This window comes from Pongo abelii, chromosome 5 (genome assembly GCF_028885655.2).
Source record: "Pongo abelii isolate AG06213 chromosome 5, NHGRI_mPonAbe1-v2.0_pri, whole genome shotgun sequence".
Lineage (NCBI taxonomy): Eukaryota > Metazoa > Chordata > Mammalia > Primates > Hominidae > Pongo > Pongo abelii.
In genome coordinates this window covers 114,792,602-114,812,939 of record NC_071990.2, presented here as the reverse complement: position 1 = coordinate 114,812,939, position 20,338 = coordinate 114,792,602, and the positions used below count along the sequence as shown (strand labels likewise).

The following is a 20,338-nucleotide window of genomic DNA, read 5'->3' as shown; positions in this document are numbered from 1 at the left end:
CCACCCTCAAAATGAATCACCCGATCTAAATCCATACAAATACAAAGGGGAAAACAACAGTTCAGAGCCTCTAGTTGAATGACAATTGTTTCTGGGACTAAGAAGTGGCTCTTTCATTCTGAAGTTGATACATATCTTATGACATATACTTAGAACTGTGCTATCCCTTAGCAATGGCTCACACTCAAGACCTGTAACATGCAGGATCTGTGATCGTAAGCTTGTAGGTACACTGTGACCCGTGTAAGTATAATACTTTGAAATCACAAAATCACAAGGCGGGGTGGGATCTTTCATGGTCATTAAGTCCACCTATGCTTCTGGGAAAGTCTGCATTTAAGCCATCCCAGAGAGACAAAACTCCCCCACTTGGAATACAATTTCTTTCTCTCCTCAGCAGGGGAGCCTTCTATTCAAAGCCCAGGTCAAGACCTACCTTCCTGGCAAAATAATTCATTGCGGATCTCTCCTCAGCAGGGCAGATTCAGGTTCTGGGGGATGGAATTTTATACAATTTGAGGGGTTTTCTTTATGATAAAGAATACAAAATCAGGTACAAAAGTGAATATTTATTTAGCATGAGAAAATGAAGCACAATAAATTACTGGAGGCTTTGAGCTTCAGGACCTTTTCATATAAGACCCCTGGCAACTTTCCAAACATGCTTGCTTAGAATGCTTCCTGACTGCAGCCTGGCTTTCCTGTTATACCTCTGAAAGTCCTCAAAGCCTAGCAGATTCCAACATGCTCAAGGCCTGGTAAATCTGCTTCTGCTCTTCAGCAAACATGTATGGGGATTATTTATTTGTTGGTTTATCTATTTAGGTGCTTCATCATTTTAAAAGAATTTGAAGCAGAGAATCTAGCTCTTTACACTCCTGCAAGGTAGCTCACATTGATTTTGCACACACCATACTGTCATACTGTTCCTCACTTCTGCTGTTTCTCACTTCCCCTGCCGCAACAGTACTTGTAACCTGGCAAAGCTCCATTCATTCTTTAATACTTTTCTAAATGTTTCTAGACCAATTATTCTCAATTGGGGGCCATTTTGTTGCCCAGAAGACATTTGGTAATATAGGGAGACATTTTTGAGTTGAATACCCTTCCTCTGTGAGTTGGGTACCCTTCCTCTGTGCTCCCAGAGCCAAATACACAGATTGTCTTTGCACTTAACATATTGATTCTAACCATCTGTATATGTGTCTGTTTCTCCCTTTGGATGGTGAGTCTTACAAAACCACTTTTGCATTTTAGCAACCTTAGTATCCCTAGAACCTAATAGGGAGCACACAGGAGGTGATATCATGGTCACTGAAAAGACAGAACACTTCTACTTTTATCTGAACCATACAGTTCAGCATGTTTACCGTACATTGTCTTGTTTTAAAATATTTCACTTGTGTAAATACTGTCGCGTGAGAAAGACTATAAACTTCATATAGGAAAAGATCATGTCTTTCTTAAACTTTTTCCTGATTTTCCCACAATACTTTTGCAGTGCTAAGAATGTAATAGAGACTCAATAATTATTTGTGGATTACCGATTGGTTTCTTGCAAATCTCTATAAAGTGTTAAGTAATAGATGGATCAAGATAGGGTGGAGTAAATCAAGGAAGGTTTCTGATAGAGGGGTGCTCAAAACTGATTTTTGAAGCAAAAGAAAGAACATTTGATTGGAAAAGAGGGATTCCACATGGGAGACAGAAAATTAGAGGTATTTAGTGACGTTTTTTAACTTAAGAAAAATCTGAGTTTATGACGAATATTTTTGTGAAATTTAATCTACTAAGTACAGGAACATCTTGAGGTTTGTTGAATAAACTTTTTTTTTTTTTTTTTTTTTTTTGGTAAGAGTTTCAAAGCCAATGTTGTGGTTTTAAAGTAATTAAAGTAGTATCCGATTGTCAGGGGTTACGCTTCCAAATGTTTCAATATATAGAACAACCTGATGGACAAGTGATTGCTATAAATTGAAATTACAGAAATGTTTTAAGGCCCTGGAAAATCTCCAAATAGCAGTGCTCTTTCTGTGTGCATAGGCAATTTTGTGGGTAACAGAATCACTTATGGGCTCACCCACGAAGGAGAGGTTTTAGATTTTCTTTTTCTTTTTTTGAGTTTTTTTATTTTGAAAAAAAAAATAGAGACAAGTTCTCACTATGTTGTTCAGACTGGTCTCGAACTCCTGAGCTCAAGCAGTCCTCCCACCTTGGCCCCCTAAAGTGCTGGGATTACAGGCATGAGCCACCACACCCAGCCATGGGTTTTAGATTTTCATGTTCATGACTCCCATTCATTTCTCTTGGCATGGTGACTGGGAGGGTGATGAGATGCCGTCAGATGGTAATAAGTACCCTTTACATAGCCCCTTTTTCCAAGATGCTTTGTAGGTGAGAATCACAAGAACATGGAGGCTGCAGAGAACTAATAGTTTCAAAAATTACATGAACCCTTGCACATCTGTCTCACACTTTGTGGAATGGTAACTCACGCCTTGTGGAATAGTAACAAGCAGGTAGGAGACACTCATGGCTTTTTGGAAATTCCTTATGCCGATCCCAGTTAAGCCCAAATCCCACGCTTTGCTTCTGCTGCTACAGGGGTTTGCAGGATATCAAAGAACCCAGGGATGTTGGTGGGTAGTAGGGAGGAGACATCCCTGAGGCTTCAGGCTTCCATTAGTCAGACAAAGGCTAACTCTCTGCCTTATACCACTTTCTTATTGATTTTTCTGGTGGATAATTATGAATTTTATTTTTCAGTTTACCCTCTAGGCTGTGTGTTGAGTAATTATAGTGTGTTACCTCTATCACCTGATAGCCAGTGGGCCTCTCATCTTTTTTCTCCCTGTGCATAAAGCACACTGTGGATCACATGGTAGGAACTAAGTAAATATGTTTTGATTGATTGATTTGTATTTTTTAAAGTGCTTCCTCTCAATACAGTTGAGCCTCTGCTATGTCTCCTTAACACTGGCCCATTCTAACTTGTCCAAGACTTCACATTGCATAGATGCTAGGTAAAATTTTGGCTGAAGGACATTTTTTTTTTTTTTTTGGTATGTAGTCTCGCTCTGTTGCCCAGGCTGGAGTGCAGTGGTGTGATCTCAGCTCACTGCAACCACCGCCTCGCTGGTTCAAGTGATTCCCCTGCCTCAGCCTCCCATGTAGCTGGGATTACAGGTGCATGACATCAGGCCCGGATAATTTTTGTATTTTTAGTAGAGTCAGGGTTTCATCATGTTGGCCAGGCTGGTTGCGGACTCCTGACTTCAAGTGATCTGCTCTCCTTGGCCTCCCAAAGAGCTGGGATTACAAGCATGAGCCACCACACCCAGCCTGAAGGACATTTTAACATTATTTCCTTTTCATGGTAGTAGACACACCTCTATTACTCTCATTAGTTTAGGTAATTACATAAACTGGTTATTAGAAGCCCTCATTTAACTTGAGTTATATTTTATTTCAAACATGGAGTAGTAAAGACCTCCATGGAGTAAACATGGAGGAGTGGATTATAGGTAGATATTGGTTTTATCCATCATCCCCTGAAAGCTTTCTCATCTTCCTCCTTGTGTAACAGACATTGCACCTCCAAACATCTAAGTAGGCAGTAACAAGAACTGGCCAAGTATTTCCCTGGCCATGGAGACACAGTTAAAATTTGGGCCTATGAGCCAAACAAAGCCAGTTAGAATCTTTCTCTGCTTTTGCTACATGGGAACCAGGAGAAAGGAGTGACCTCTTTCTGATGGGGTTACTAAACAAAGGGGATGTAAATCTAGAACTTCCTTCAGCCACTTTCTTGGGCTGCTCAGAGGGAACCGTCATTGTTTTCTAGCATAAGGGAGTTCAACTACAAAAGTAGGGTTGAGAGATGAAGGAATGACAGATGGGAAAGAAGAAGGGAAAAAAAACAGTCAAATATTGGACACTTGACATTTATACATTTATCCTCAGATTTAGCCATGCTTTAAGCCACTGCCTCCCTTGGATTTTCATTTCCAGAGTCAATAACTATCCTCCTCCTTTGTTTTCTTGCTTATTCACTTAAATTGGTTATTTGCCACTAACCACTGAAGGAATTCTGATTAATACCATCTGTGGACTATACAGGTGGCTTATCCAAACCAACGTGGTCACATTTGGGCAGACGTATATTTCACTAGAATTTTGTTCCATAAAAGAACTTTCACAATTGAGTGTAGTAAGTCCTCAAATTGAAGAAGTGATCAACTTTTGTTTTATGATTGTTCTGACTATTAAATCTATCAATCACGTAATGCTCTTAACAGCACATGGCTCTAATTATTTGCTAACTATCATCATTATCATCATCACCATCATCATCATCATCACCATCATACTAGGTGTTTACTAAAGGTTATTGAGATGGGGACTAGGTTGAGAAATTTCCTGGAAGCCAGATAGCATTACATTTATATGCTGTGCAAGAATATTTTTGCAGGTGGTACAATGGGTTTTGTCTATATTACTGTAGAATATGGAGTATAGTGTGCTTCATGAGATTTTTGTCGTGTTTGTTGTTTTAAGAAAGTCTTCTCTTGGCTAGGTGTGGTGACTCACACCTGTAATTCTAGCACTTTGGAAGGCTGAGGTGGGAGGGTCATTTGAGCTTAAAAGTCTGAGACCAGCCTGTGCAACATAGTGAGACCTGTGTCTCATTAAAAAACAACAACAACAACAAAAAAAAACAAAAAAGGAGAAGTCTCCTCTTTATTTGGCAACATTCTTAGAGCCTTTTCAAGTTAGTTACATAAGTGTATTTGGGAGGAGTTGGCAAGATTTATTTTTACACAGAAAAACAATGCATTATTTTGACCATATATACACAAGGTGAGACAAAAGGTAGCTTATAAATATGGGCTAAGACAACTTCAGAAACCAAACACATGCCTATTCTTTTTCATGAGTTGTAGTTTAGATAACCTATAAGATTACTTTAAAGAAAAAGAGAATTTTCTGTCACTTATGAACTAAAAATTTTGAATAAATTTAGAAGTTATTTTTAAGAAAACATGAGAATTGATTATTGAAATTAATCCCAAATTAAGCAAAAGTTGTCATAATACGTTGAGAAGCACACATATCTGTCCTCTGACTGATGAGGTAATTAAAACCAATTTTGGTGAATAAGGTCAATTATAACAGGGTAGGAGACTACAGTTGCCAAAATCTGGGGAAGCTCAGTAAAAAGACAGAAACTGAGAAAATTCTAACTCTTTAAAAATCAGCCATTTTTGCCCAAGAGGATGCAAGTTGAAAACGTCTTTGTTTTTTCACTCACAATTTTATTTCTGTTCTCACACCCCACCCTCCTTTACATGAATATTAAGGACTAAGGCTTTAGCAACAGGCTTTTGGTTGTGGGGGAGCGAGGGGTAAAGGGAAAAGTGTTGTGTATGGCTTTTCATATGCTAATAAGTTGATTCCATGACAACCATTGAAAAAAGAAGGGCTGGAAACAAAAGCTGCAGCCAGAGAGAGGATCAGGGCTCTTTCAGGGACGCTGTAAGAATAACAGCCAAGACTCCCTCCTCTGAAAGGTATCTGATGGCCGCTTGTCAAAGGGCTTTGTTTTAATAGTGCAGAGTCAGTATATAATTAATGCAGACTTTTATGAATCCAAATTTTACCCTCAACGTTGCTTCTATTTTAAAAAGTAGTGAATAAGAATCTGAAACCAAGAGGATGTGTCAAATCACTGCTCTCATTCAGGACCTGGAAGGGAGTCCATCCAGGGTAGGTTCGTAGACTATCAGTTCCAATGATCATACACTTCAGTTTTACGTAAAAAGGTCAAGGGCTTTTATCTTTGAGTCTAAGAAGGTGTTTAGAGATGGTTTAGAGGAAGTGCAATGGGAAAGGCTTGCTCTCCTCTTCAGGCAGCCTTTGAACAGCACAACATGTTATTTCCAGTGACATGCTGAAATTGTCCAGGATGCAGACAAGAGCAAGCTGTAGAATGCTGATGGCATCCTAGGTTTCCCTGACCCATGAAAGAAATCATGACTGGCTGTTTATCTTTCCAGAAACATAAAGTGACATCTTCGTGCCAGATACCTTAATGTCTAGTACAGCTAAGTTTTTGCTTGAAATCTAGTAGTCACACATATGAATTAGCTGTTGTATCATGCTAACACAATGCATTCCTTCTAGCTGGTTCTTAAATACCATAAAGTATTGCATTCAGTTATAATGCTGACTTTAGTAATATTCTGTCCAGCCTTGTTTTTCTCTCATGTGCATTCCCCTGTCTTTGATTGAATTATATTAAATTCCTCTTTTTTGTCCCCTTTAAGTAGCTGCCAAAAACTTGCCATGAGTAACTTGTGATACAGTGTTTTCTCTGTTTGGATGGACACAAGAGCTTTCATCACAATGGAATGCTTATGGAATTACATATTTCAAAGGACACTAACACGAAAATACAACTTCATTCAGAGACAGGTTACAATGATGAATAGTAATGCAACAATTACTAAAAGAATTTGCAATTTGCTTTTAAAGTATTGGCTTTGGTCTTCAGTGATTATAAAATGCAATTCATGTTTTGTCCTTATAAACTTTATGAACTTAAATGAATCTCACTTTCATGCTATTTGTGACTGTAGTAGTGTTGTTTGATGAAAAGAAAAGAGATATTGTAGCTATGATGAATCAGAATTTAAGATCTGACCAATATTGTTACCAAGATTATATAATAAAATTTGCTGGTTTTCTTGAAATAATCTTATTTTTCAAATGCATATTTTACTCAATATCTGCAGTGTGGAATTTATCATCTTCCAATATTTGGTAAAAATCATTGAACCATTCATTCACTCAACAAATTTTTAATAAGTACTCATTCTGGCTAGAACTGGGATGAATTATATAGATACAAGTGTAATGATATGACTGCTTTTTTCTTGAAAAATATAATTTAGTGAATGAATAATTATGTTAATAAATAATTATAGCTTTTGTCTTTTTTTTTTTTTTTTTTTTTTTTTGAGATGAAGTCTTGCTCTGTCGCCCAGGCTGGAGTGCAGTGGCTGATCTCGGCTCACTGCAACGTCTGCCTCCTGGGTTCAAGCAATTCTCCTGCCTCAGCCTCCCAAGTAATTGGGATTACAGGCACCCACCACCACGCTCGGCTAATTTTTGTATTTTTGGTAGAGACGGGGTTTCACTATGTTGGCCAGGCTGGTCTCAAACTCCTGACCTTGTGATCCACCCGCCTTGGCCTCCCAGAGTGCTGGGATTACAGGCATGAGCCACTGCTCCTGGCCAGCTTTGGTCATTTTTAATATCTTATCTTATCTAAAATTAAGATTTGCTGTGGCTTAAGTAGATACATATCATAAAATATAAAAATAAAATAAATGAGAATAAATAGGTGAAATAAAATCAAAACAGGAAAATGAAATAAAGTAAAAGTAGGAATAGGCTGAGCTCTAGAAGCCGACCACAAAATTCTGTATTGTCGCCAGAGGTGAACCACAAATGTAACCCTGATTTGCTCCAATGGGTATTTACAAATTTAGTCTTTTACATAAGAGCAAAACCAACCAGAAGCTCATGATAAGCAAAGCTTTTATTTGTATCAGGATGTAAGAGAAATTTCTCTCCTAGACCTGTGAAAAGAGTATTCAGTGAGATGTAGTGGTACATTCTCAACAACATAACTAAAATAAATGCAATACAAGTCTCTATAAATAGTTTGTGTACTATTCCTCAGTGCAAACCAGGACAAACTAAAATTTAAAGTGCTTACAATAGCCACAGATCACTAAGGAAAGGAAATTAGCCATGGCTGCCTGGCCTACAAGTAGCTGTGCTCTGTGCCCTGTAGCTCCCCTTCTAATACACAAACACACACACACACACACACACACACACACACACACACACTTGCGCAGATAACCAATGCCTCAATTATAAACATTATGGCCACAGCTAATTGGCCTGGGGACAGGAGGGGCACTTGACTGAAGAGTAACTGGTGTTTACAGACTGGCTAGTGGCCTACAAGGCCATCTGACAAAAAAGCTTTGCTTAGAAAGCATGACTGAAGTTGAGAGAAAACAACTGGATGTTTTCTTTTAGGGTGTTTGAAGACAATAGGTACAAAGCAGAGGCAATTATTTGGAAGTGTGGGCAGGAACTGAAGGGCCAAGGAGAAAAGTTAGGTTGCAGAGGCCAAGAGGCAGCTGAGAAAATATATAGGCACAAAGTGAAAAGGACACACAGAGGTGATGATTTTGTTGGGCCAGCAATGGTGTAATCCATAAGCCCTGACGCTGAGCTGAGGTTTGAGACAGCTGGTCATGGGGACTGTGGAAATTTCTGAATGACATAGCAGGTTTCCCTGGAACCTCACTCTTTTGTGGTTCTGCTCTTCCTGCAAGACATGGGTTCGTGCTTATTACTTGAACTAACCTGACAGAATCACTGATTTTTGTCATTGTGAGAAGAAGCCAAGTGTCTGATGGCACAACCTAAAGTGTAATTCAGCGAAAAAAATCCTTCAGGAGTCAGACAATCTAGTGCACATAGGCAGCCTCTGAAGATCTAGCTTGATCCAAGATAAAATGTATAGTATATATGAGGTATTTTTCCCAGAGTCCAGAAACCCAAAGCTTGGTACCATAAAGCAGAACTTCCATGATGTTTGTCTATAAACATTTGAAAGTACTATGGGCAATGATTGTCCCCCATGGCCGTAACAAATTTCCATTATGTTCACATAGAACATCTTGCCTGGTATGGCATTCTTAGAAAGAACCAATGGAGTATTGGAGTTCAACTTATCAAAATAATGGCTTCAGTTTTAGCAATAATATAAATATTAGGGTCTGTTACTTATTGGAGTACATCTTGGTCATCACATTGATCCGAATGGGAGAGGAATGGAACATTTTCAAAATATATATTTCCAGGCCCTATCCTTGAGGAATCAGACCATAGGACCAGGATGAGCTCTGGGCCAGTGAAATTGGATCAAGTTTCCCAAGTCGTCCTGACCTGCTTCTGTGATTAAAGATCAAAACCAATGCTTGGTGAGAGACCAACTTCTAGATGTAAATGTCAGAACTACTTTGGGATCTTATCTCCATGTTAGCTGGGATTTGTTTTGAATGTATTCTTGCTTAATTTAATTGTTTGACCAATTATACATTTCAAAGTTAAGTTTAGACCTTTATTAAGTTTCTGATTCAAAAAGTCTATGTAAAAACTAGACTAATTTCACTACAAGATGGTATTATTTACTCGTATCTAGTGCAAAAGGGGAATAACAACAACCATCTGTTGGATAAAATTAATTTTGTGAATATAAGTATTCTCAAATACGATTTTATTATCTTTTCTTATTTTTTTCCTCTTGGATCTTGCTGAGCCAAACTAATTGACTTCCAGAAGTAATTAAGATTTCTAATTTACTAGCAAGATATTGAGGGGCAAAAGTTAACAAAACAGTTCATTTTTAATATTACTAATTTAGAGGAGATTTTCTATTTTTTAAAGAGATTGTTATGCTAAAAGCAGTAAAGACATCAAAAGGTACTGCCTTTCAGTTCCCTGATTAAAAATTTTTCTATCATCCGTGTCTCCATGGTGGATGGAATACTGAGGTTCATATCAAAAGAATTCTCTGGTTCTTCAAGTACGTACTAAGAGTGTTCTGTTGGGCAAACTTCTTATATTTAAAAAAATCCTGACTTTGCCTGTTTCATTTCTCTGCAAAATGGAATGTTATCTGCTACTTAGACAATGTTTCTAAAAAGAATGAAATAAAATAAACTCTACTAATACACTGCCATAGTTTCTGACATAGTAGGTGTTTAATAATTATTTTTCTTTGCCGAACTTCGGAAAGTTGAATAAAAACAGATGATTGTCAAGGCTAACTAGGATTCAAGTAAGTCATTCTAATTAGAGACTGAGGGATTTATTTGTGGTTATTGTAGAATAATCTCTCCCTTAAGATGACTTCTCTAGTCTAACAAGTTTCATGTTTTGAATAAAATGTGGAACTCTGCGTTTACAATTCCAACTATGGTTTGTCCTTTTACTTTGGGTCGTCTCTATGGATGGAAAGTGAAAGGGAAAATTGAGGCAGCTGTCTGAATAATTCCAGCCAAACCAATAGAGACTATAATTGTGTGGGTTGTTATCAGTGAAAGTGGTCTGTAGCTTAAACTATCTAGATAAGTGCCTCAATTCTTGCTCTATTTTGCGTACAAATACATAACCTTAGTATTGGAGAAATGTGAGGAATAGTATTCTGGCCAAATTTCAATTCTAAATTATTCATTAATGAGCTTCCTTGCTTCATTGGGTTAACACCCTCACGGAGCTACCTTATTCCTTTTTCTACCATTTGCTGTACCTCGTTGGAGAAGGATATAATCTTCATAATCCAAAAACGTACTTTTTAATGCTGAGTTTGAAAACAAAAGATGACTAGCGTTTTAAAAATAATTCCCAAGGGACCAAACTGTTTACATTTCTCTGAGAAGCTAAGTATATTCTAGGTGTTGAGAGGAGTTTGAGACCTTCATTCCTGGGTTTCATGAATCTCAACATAATATTCAAAAGAAAGAAAAGGAAGGAAGGAAGGAAGGAAGAGAGAAAAGAAAGAAAGAAACAAAGAAAGAAAGGAAGAAAGAAAAGAATCATTCAGAAATTAGAAACTATTACATCTAGAGAACCCAAATATTAGATTAGTACTTCAATAGTTTGTTTTGTAGGAGATATCTGCCAAAAATAAGGGTATCTCAGGAGGTTAGGTTCTGTGGAAGATTCTAATTAGATATGTTTTAAAGTTTTTATATGATATAGATGCCTAACATAGGAAGGCAGTTGGATGTACAGAGAAAATGTTTTTTGTTGTTGTTGTTGTTGTTGTTAGTTCATGTCTTTTATTAACTCATACAATTACTTGTCTTCTGGTTTGTTGAAGCAGTAAGTCAGACAACATTTGCCACAATAATGTCTGTCAAAGTGGCTTGCCATAAACACCTCAGCACCACATTAATCAGAAAGGCACTCTCGACATAGGCAACTAATTTTGCCATTCTCATCCACTGTATAATATTTCAGGACAGCCAGTTTAACCTTCTTTCTCTTGTGCTTATTCTTCTTGGGAGTGGTGTTAGACTTCTTCCTTTTCTTAGCACCACCACGAAGTTTCAACACAAAATGAAGAGTAGACTCCTTTTGAATACTGTAGTCAGACAAAGTACATCCATCTTCCAGTTGCTTGCCAGCAAAGATCAGTCTTTGCTGATCAGGAGGAATTCCTTCCTTATCCTGGATCTTGGCCTTTACATTTTCTATCATATCCAAGGTTTCAGCCTTGAGGGTGATGGTCTTCTCTGTAAAACTTTTCACAAAAATCTGCATTTTGGTGGTGGCTCCACCGCAGATGGCAGATTGAAAAGCGAAAATGTTTGTTTTATTGGAACAAACCTTCTACTATAACTCATAAAACCTTGAGTTCTCCACTAGCAAGTGGTGGGACTTTGGAAATGACATTTCTCCAAAGGGACTGTGAGAGAGGGCTCTGGAGTCAGACTGGAGCCTACTTGCCTGGGTTTGAATCCCAGCTCTTCAGCTTTCTAGTTGTCTGACTTTCAGCAACTTACCTAAACACTTTCCACTTCAGTTTCTTCATCTGTTAAATGGGACAATAATAGGACCAATCTCATAGATTTGTTTTGGGTGTGTTATGATCAGGCATCATTTTACATGCTTATATATATATAATTTATATGTGTATTTTATATATATGTAAAGTGATATATATATCAGTAATAGGATCAACCTCATAGATTTGTTTTGAGTTTATATAAAGTCTCCCTCTTGCCACCCTCAACCTTCAAGTAGACCCCAGTGTCTGTGGTTCCTTCTTTGTGTTTATGAGTTCTCATCATTTAGCTCCCACTTGTGAGTGAGAACACCTGCAGAATGGTTTAAATTGCTGTTGATAACTGTACGAGTTAGTGTAGACTAAACAGGTATAACCGATAGACTCAAAATACAATGTGGCTAAACCACAATTGAAGGTGGTTTTTCACTCGGTCCAGATTACAATGTGGCTCAACCACAATTGAAATTGATGTTTCACTCAGTCCAGATTGGATGCTCCTAGGTTCCAGGTGTGGAGGTAGCAGAAGGACTCTTTTCTTATATAAACTCACAGCAAATCTATGAGATTGGTCCTATTATATATATTTATATATATATATATTTATATATATAATACACATATAAATTATATATATGTAAAAGCATTTAAAATGATTCCTGATCCATAGACATTCTGTCTACCCCCAAAAGTCACCTGATAGTGTATAGAAAACAATCATGTTAGCATAAGATGTATAATGTCATGAAGGGGGGATGATGTGACAATTGGCCCTATTTGGGCAGACTGGCACCTTTTAGAAAGAACTACATTGAAACATCTATTGAAAAATATCATTTCATTTTGACCATTTGTCAGAGAAAAGTTTCTGGCAGTGTAAATTAATACATTGCAAAGAAAAGCAAACAGGGAGAGAAGAAAAGTGAAGACGGGAGAGGCCTTGTATAATTGTCTGCATATAAGTTGTGGGTACCTCATTTCCCTCTCAATGTTGCTATGTTCTCAATCCCCATCAGGATAAGAAAACATTCTCCTGTAGGTCAATTTATTTGAAAATATTTATTGGTGCTGAGAACTATGAGGCCAGGGTATGGGTATAAGTTGTAAAAAAATTAAAAAAAAGAAAAAAAAGGGCCGGGTGTGGTGGCTTACCCCTGTAATCCCAGCACTTTGGGAAGCTGAGGTGAGTGGATCACTTGAGGCCAGGAGTTCAAGACCAGCCTGGTCAACATGGTGAAACCCTGTGTCTACTAAAAATACAAAAATTAGCCAGGCATGGTGGCACTCATCTGTACTTCCAGCTACTCGGGAGGCTGAGACAGGAGAATCGCTTGAACCCAGGAGAAACAGGTTGCAGTGAACCGAGATTGCGCCACTGTACTCCAGCCTAGGCAACAAAGTGAGACCTTGTCTCAAATAAATAAATAAATAAATATAAAAATAAAATAAATAAATAAAATAAAAAATGGACGTGTCAAGAAAATAAAAATGGTGGGAATAGAGATATAATAAATTTAGACACACAAGCACAAACATATTTGCATCTGCACAAAAATGAAAGCTAAAGAAAAAGCTAAAAGAAAAAGCTAAAGACTAGGGAAAAATAAAGAAAGAAAAAAGATAGAATAGGGTAGGGTAAAATGCAAAAAAGGAAAGAAAGAAGCAACTATTAGTTTATCATTTTCTTCTTTAAAAAGGACTATGCAAAAATAGAGACTCGGAAGGAAGAAAAAGAATAAAATAATTCCCTGCATTTTCTGAATGGAGAAATGAAACTAAAAAGATCCTTAAAGGCAGGTTCCAAGGCATGGGCTCAAAGAACAGAATCCTGCCCTGCATACTGGTAATACTCCAGTATGATGGTAATAGCTATTTTTTCTGCTCCTCTCACTCCTCACACCCTCTACCTTCAAGTAGACCCCAGTGTCTGTTTTTCCCTTCCTTGTGCTCATGAGTTCTCATCATTTAGCTCTCAATTATAAGTGAGAACACCTGCATAATATTTTTAATTGATGTTGGTAGCTGTATTAGTTAGTGTAGACCAAATAGGTATAACCAATAGACTCAAAATACAATGTGGCTAAACCACAATTGAAGTTGATGTTTCACTCAGTCCAGATTGCATGTTCCTATGTTTCAGGTAGGGAGGTAGCAGGAGGACTCTCTTCATGTAGTTTTCCAGGTACCTATGATGAAGGCAACTCTATCATCCTCAATTTGTGCCTTGCATGGATACATGGAACACCTGATTATCAACATCTCAGGCAGTGGAAGGGGAAAAGAGCACATGAGGTTTTATACTCTAGGCCTGGAAATAGAACACATTAATCACTTCTACATACTTGCCATTGGCTGGAACCTAGTCACGTGGCCCTAACTAAATGCAGAGGAGCTTGCAAAATGTGGTCTAGCTGTGTGCTCGAGAAGAAGAGGAGGAAGTATTTGATAGCTGTGTGACCAAGAAGAGGAGCATATACTTTGATAGATGGTGAGTAGTCTCTGACACAGTTGCTGATATTTAAAACCAACAGATTTCACTCTCTTTCTCACACACACACACACACACACACACACATAAACACTCTCTCACATTTCTAGCTCCAAAGGGGTGGTGGGAAATGAATGAAGTAAAAAAGCAAAAGGAAGGAAGGGAGAGAAAGAAAGAAAGAAAATAAAGAAAAAGAAGGAAAGGAAGGAAGGAAGGAAGGAAAGAAGGAAGGGAAGGAAAGAAAGAAAGAAAGAAAAAAGAAAGGAAGAAAGAAAGAAAGAAAGAAAGAAGGAAAGAAACCGAGCATGGTAATCCCAACACTTTGGGAAGCCAAGGCAGGTGGATCACCTGAGGTCAGGAGTTTGAGACCAGCCTGACCAATATGATGGTCTCTACTAAAAACACAAAATTAGCTGGGCATGGTGGCATGCGCCTGTAATCCCAGCTTTCTGGGAGGCTGAGACAGGAGAATCTCTTGAACCCGGGAGCTGGAGGTTGCAGTGAGCTGAAACTGTGCCACTGCACTCCAGCCTGGGCAACAAGAGTGAAACTCTGTCCAAAAAAAAAAAAAAGAAAGAAAGAAAAAGAGAGAGAGAAAAGGAGGGAGGGAGTGAGGGAGGGAGGGAGGAAGGAAGGAAGGAAGGAAGGAAAGAAGGAAGGAAGGAAAGAAGGAAGGAAGGTAGAGGGAAGGGAAAGATCTGGAAATTTTAGCTGCATTCCACATCTAATCTACTGATTAGAGTTCAGATTACTTTTCTTTTATAAATCTCATATATAATATCACCCCTATAATGTTAAATTTTGTTCAGTAAAGGAATATATATATTATAAATTATATATTATAAAATTATATATATATATATAAAATATTTTAGATTTGGAGTCTGGCTCTGTCACCCCCAAGCTGGAGTGCAGTTGGCTCAAGCATAGCTCACTGCAGCCTCAAACTCCTGGCCTCAAACAATGATCCCATCTCAGCCTCCTACTACTACAGGTGTGTGCCACCATGCCTGACTAAGCTTTACTTCTTTTTAGAAATGAAGACTTGCTATGTTGCACAGGCTGGTCTCGAACTTCTGGCCTCAAGCAATCATCCCAACTCAGCTTCCCAAAGTCCTGGAATTATAGGCATGAGCCACTGCACCCAAGTAAAGGAGGAATTTATAGAAACTTGTGAAACATTCTGAGGGAAGAATCTTTTAAGTTTTGGTGATATCCCCCCCCATCATTCACAGTTGTTTTTTCGTTTGTTTTCTTTTTCTTTTTGAGACGGGTCCTCACTGTATTGCCCAGGCTGGAGTGCAGTGGTGCAATCATGGGTCACTGCAGCCTTGCTCTCCTGGGCTCAAGCAACCCTTCTGCGTTGGCTCCCCAAAGTGCTGGGATTATAGGCACGAGCCAATGTGCCCAGCCCCCAGTTGTCTTAATCACACTTAATTTTTAGTGACTTGCCTTTACTGAATTATTCCAAAGTATTGAAGTTAGTATTCATAGAAACAATAACTTCCTTTTAACTTGTACTCATATTTCACTGGGTGAAATAATATTTTGAAAAATCATGTAATTATAATAACAAATATATGTGACATAAGTCTGAAGACAAACACAACTGATTTTCAGTAAATACATTAATTACAGGCTAAGTTATTGTAATAATGAAAATTCAATACAGAGTTACTTTAATATGGTAGAAATTTGTTTTCACATAGCAGTCCAAAATCAGGTGAGTAGTCTAGGGTGGGTAAAAAATAACCCCCGTGTGTTTTTTCTCCTTTAAAGTTAGAGGTTAGCTATGCCATGTCTGCATTTCAATCCAAGAAAGAGGAGAGGAGGAAAGAGAGAGTCAAATAAAAGCAGCATTGTATTTAAGGAGATGACCATGACATTGTCCTGAATTATTACTGTTCACATTCTACTGGCTCCAACCTACTCATAGCCTTACATAGCTGCAAGATGGCTGGAAAAATAAAGTCTGTAGCTGGCCATTTATCCAGATAAATATGGAACTTCATTTAAAGGAAGAAGGGGGAAATTACTTCTAAGCACCAGCAGTCTGATCCCATAAACAAAGAAAGTAATTAATGGAGATAGAAATGAGTCCTGTGTGATACTGTATCAGTTAGCTTTTGCTGTGTAACAAGCCATCCCATACTTAGTTGCTTAAGACAACAATCACACATTGTGATCCTGTGGGTTAGCTGAGCAGTTCTTACCTTGATGGGTTAACTGCAGCTGCATGATCTAGGAATTCTCACTAGGATTTCTCATTTTTGATCCACATGATTTGTTTTCTTCTTATAGGCTAGTCCAGGTGTCTTTTCATAGATATATCAGAGTTTCATAAAGCAGCAAGAGTGTAAGTTCCAAATGCATAAGCAATTTTCAGGCCGCTGCTTGCAAACATTTGCTAAAGTGCTGTTGGATAAGGCATGTCTCATGGTCATCTCCAGGTTCAAGGAATGGAAAGATAGGCATGACCTCATGGTGGGAAGGCTGCAGTGTCACATTGCAAAGAGGAGTACACATAAAAAAGGGAGGAATTTGTGGCTGCTTTTGAAATATACCACAACTAAGAAACAATCTATTAACTTTGAGCATTCAATTTTTAATACAGAAAAGGGAGAGTGTTGATTATTCAGGCTAGTCTGCTAAATGAAATTCAGTCAATAAAGCTTCTATCTATTTATTATGAGATTTTATTCTTGAAGAAAAATAGCTGCTTACCTTTGCCCCTACTTAAAAATAAGAAAGGATTTCTTGGATAGAAGGATTTCTCTCTAATAAGAATTTTTTCGAAAGTGAAAACCACACAAAAAGGTTGATAAGTTGAAATTGAATACACTGGAATTAAAACTATCTCCTTAGAAGATATAAATAACATAAAAAGTTAACCACAAATTGACTGCTTATGCAGCATGAATAACCAAATAGGTTTGGTACTCAGAATATTTTTTTAAACTTCTGAAAATCAATAAAAAAAGATAAGCAACTCAGTGGAAAATTGAAAAAAACTACAGGGTCATTTTATAGAAGAGGAAACTCGAAGGGCAATTGGCATATAAAAAGAATCTCAGCCGTATTTAATATCAAGGAAGTGCAAGTAGAAATCTCTATCAGATACCATCAGACCCAAAAGATGGGCAAAAATGAAAAAGCCAGACACTAATGAATGCTGTCCAGTGAGTAGCAAAAGAGAATAACTGTGACTCAGAAATTAATTTACTGATTGGCTATTATTGCTCTCAGAGTCACCAGTCCAAATTTATGCTTGGCCTCTCATTCCAACTTCAACATGGCAGTGGCCATCTTTCTCCTACCACCCCTATAATACTTTAAAAAATATCTAGGCCAGGCAAGGTGGCTTATGCCTGTAATCCCAGCACTTTGGGAGGCCAAGGCAGGTGGATCACTTGAGGTCAGGAGCTTGAGATCACCCTGGCAAACATAGTGAAACCCCGTCTCTACCAAAAATACAAAAATTAGCTGGGCATGGTGGTGGGTGCCTGTAATCCCACCTACTTGGGAGGCTGAGGCAGGAGAATCACTTAAACCTGGGAGGTGGAGGTTGCAGTGAGCTGAGATCATGCCGCTGCACTCCTGCCTGGGGGACAGAGCAAGACCCCTTTTCAAAAGAAAAATAAAAATTAAAAAATAAAATAAAATAAAAATACCTAGACTCTAGGCTCAAGAGAATGTGGTTGCAGAAAGAGAAAGGAATCCAGCTTATTCACTGCCAGTTCTGCCATTGAAATCATAATTTTTAGTCTTATGACCTACATCATTTTGGTACAATTAACAAAGACCATCTTTTTTCTTCAGTGAGTACTAGCTCCAACAAGGCAATGACATAGGAACAAAAATGTTAGCATAAGGGACAAGAGATAGATACATTTGGTGGATAGGAGGAGTTGGAGTGGAGCATGAGTAGTGGGGGATGGGCCCTTTCCTTAAAGGTAGCTAAATAATTCTTTCTTGAATAAATGAATAAAGGACCAGTGAGAATTCTTAGAGTATACTGTGATGGGAAGAAGATGCAAAAGAAAACTGAGAAATGAAAACATAGGAAGTAGAAAAATAAGCCAATCAATTCTTAAAAACCAGAATAAGATTGATCAAATGGTTTTTGTTGCCAATTTTTTTTTGAACTTTAGTTGAGTGTAATTCCACTAATGGGGTGTGCCAACCTTCTGATGGGGCCCATTTTCATGACCTAATGAAACAACATTGCAAACGGAAAGGCAGCTCACAATGTTTGCCAAGGGAAAGGGAAATTCTAGGCACACCAATCTGGATGCCTTTCAAGTTCAATGCGTGTGTTTACTTTGAAAGTCTGAACACATGAACAATTAAGAGAACACTCCTCTGATTCGGCCTGCTTATGTTAAATGACTAGTGAAATAAATGATTACATGACTTAAAAATATTAGTTTTCGTTTTTTTAAACAGGAAGGGGGAACTAAAGAAATCTGGGTTAAAGAATAATTTATTCATCCAACAAACATTTATTGTCCATTTCCGTAGATATACTCTGATGGCTTATATGAATACAAAGAGTATTTAAACACATTCCACGATTTCTAGTAGCCTAGCATCTAATGGAGATAAAAAGTAATATAGATTATGTAGTCTAATGTGAAGATAAAGGACCTCAAGAGGGTAACAAAACAGCAAAAACAAACAAAAACCACAGGAATGTACTGTGGTAAGATCTATCAAATCCGATTAGTAGTTATAAAATAGAAATGGACTTGAAGATAAATGAACTTGCCAATTATAATGATTGGCAATTGGTTTTCAGAATTAGAACAAAAAAGTTGTTAATGGAACTGCTTATGTAACAACTCCAGATAAAAACTGTGTAGAATTCTAAGATTGAGAAACAATATCTTTCTAGAGCAGGGTAGAGGAAGGAAAGAAGGATCACAGCAAAGTCTATTTTCTCATGCCACTTTATTGAAGTAGGATCCAGAAAACGGAGACAGTTGGAAATGGAGAGAGGAGGAAGAAAGAGTAGCCTATAGCTACCAAGGAAGAGTTTACAATAACTCATCCTTATTGGTATCAGGAATAACAAGGGTAATGATTTCCTGTAAAAACAGCAAAGTCCAAGTATATACATAGATGGAAGGGTCAAGAGAACTGGTAAGCAGAATAAAATGCAGATAAAAAGTGAGAGTGAGATAAGTAAGGAGCGAAGAATAAACGTCAGTAGAAATTTTATTTAAATTTGAACTCTAAAGTCAGTGGGCACGTTGTTTGTTTTGCTAGTGTAATGATTATACCTACTTATGATTAATATGCAAATAAATACCTTTTATAATTTAACTTTGAAAGTTGTAATTGGGACTGGGTGTGGTGGCTCACACCTGTAATCCTAGCACTTTGAGAGGCTGAGGTGGGTGGATTGCCTGAGCTCAGGAGTTCGAGACCAGCCTGGTTAACACAGTGAGACCCCATCTCTACTAAAAATACAAAAAATTAGCTGGGCGTGGTGGCGGGTGCCTGTAATCCCAGCTACTTAGAACGCTGAGGCGGGAGGATTGCTTGAACTTGGGAGGCAGAGCTGAGATCACAGAGCTCGTGGGACACTGGCTCAAAAACAAAAACAAAAACAAACAAACAAAAAAGCTGGGCACAGTGGCTCACACTTGTAATCCCAGCACTTTGGGAGGCTGAGGTGGGCTGATCACTTGAGGTCAAGAGTTCAAGACCAGCCTGGCCAACATGGTGAAACCTGGTCTCAACTAAAAATACAAAAATTAGCCAGTCATGGTGGCACATACCTGTAATCCCAGCTGCTCAGGAGGCTGAGTCAGGAGAATCACTTGAACCCGGGAGGCAGAGGCTGCAGTGGGCTGAGATCTCGCCACTGTACTTCAGTCTGGGTGACAGAGTGAGACTCCGTTTCAAAAAACAAAAACAAAAGTTGAAACTGGAATGTGGCAGAGAGTACTTCAGGCTAAATGTTATTCACATGTAAGGAATTATTATTATATGCCTTTTGTAAAGGGTTTTATTCCCAAAGTGTAGAGCAGAAAAAAAACTAACCAAACAAAAATGGATCTTTTGAAAAGTGAGGAAAGTACTTATTCATTCATTTCATACAGATTTATTAAATGCTTGTTAAGTATGTATTGTTTGGGATTAGAAACCAGGATAATATTATATTATTTTAATTATTTGTAAGTGTT

At 38.0% G+C, this 20,338-nt stretch overlaps 1 pseudogene; it reads right to left on the bottom strand.

Moving 5' to 3' along the window:
* Window positions 1-10,917: 10,917 nt before the first annotated feature.
* On the bottom strand, window positions 10,918-11,415 carry LOC100444827 (ubiquitin-ribosomal protein eS31 fusion protein-like; annotated as a pseudogene).
* Window positions 11,416-20,338: the final 8,923 nt, after the last annotated feature.